At 26.4% G+C, this 425-nt stretch overlaps 1 protein-coding gene across 1 annotated transcript in view; it reads left to right on the top strand.

The window, feature by feature from the left end:
* Nucleotides 1-425, top strand: part of LOC115034077 — a 17450-nt gene that overhangs the window by 16583 nt on the left and 442 nt on the right. The window lies entirely within an intron of this gene.

The following is a 425-nucleotide window of genomic DNA, read 5'->3' as shown; positions in this document are numbered from 1 at the left end:
ACTTATCATACCAAAACAATATCAAATTTATTCGAAAAATACATATAGAAAGAAAAACACTTTATAGGGGGGTCATTTTTCGATTTTCTCAATAGTACTTTAATGCCACGGGAAAAACCACCGATAAATTACAAAAAAACCGCTAAAAATGGGATTTTAATTTCTAACGCTTTGTTTATCAGTCATCACAATAGAAACAAATAAAAATAAAAATAACGATTATAGTTATTTTGTTATAATTTATAATATTAATTCAACTAACAGGCTATAATAAAATATAATAACAATATAAAATATTGTGTACCTATTAAGTAAATTTGGCATCAGGAAATCACGATTTACAAATTCACTAGCTTATGTTGGGTTCCCAGCGTTCCGTTTCAAATAAATAGAAGGGGTATGCTGAAAAAAAATTTAAAAAGAAG

Source organism: Acyrthosiphon pisum, chromosome A2, assembly GCF_005508785.2.
Source record: "Acyrthosiphon pisum isolate AL4f chromosome A2, pea_aphid_22Mar2018_4r6ur, whole genome shotgun sequence".
NCBI lineage: Eukaryota > Metazoa > Arthropoda > Insecta > Hemiptera > Aphididae > Acyrthosiphon > Acyrthosiphon pisum.
This window is presented reverse-complemented; position numbering and strand designations above follow the sequence as displayed.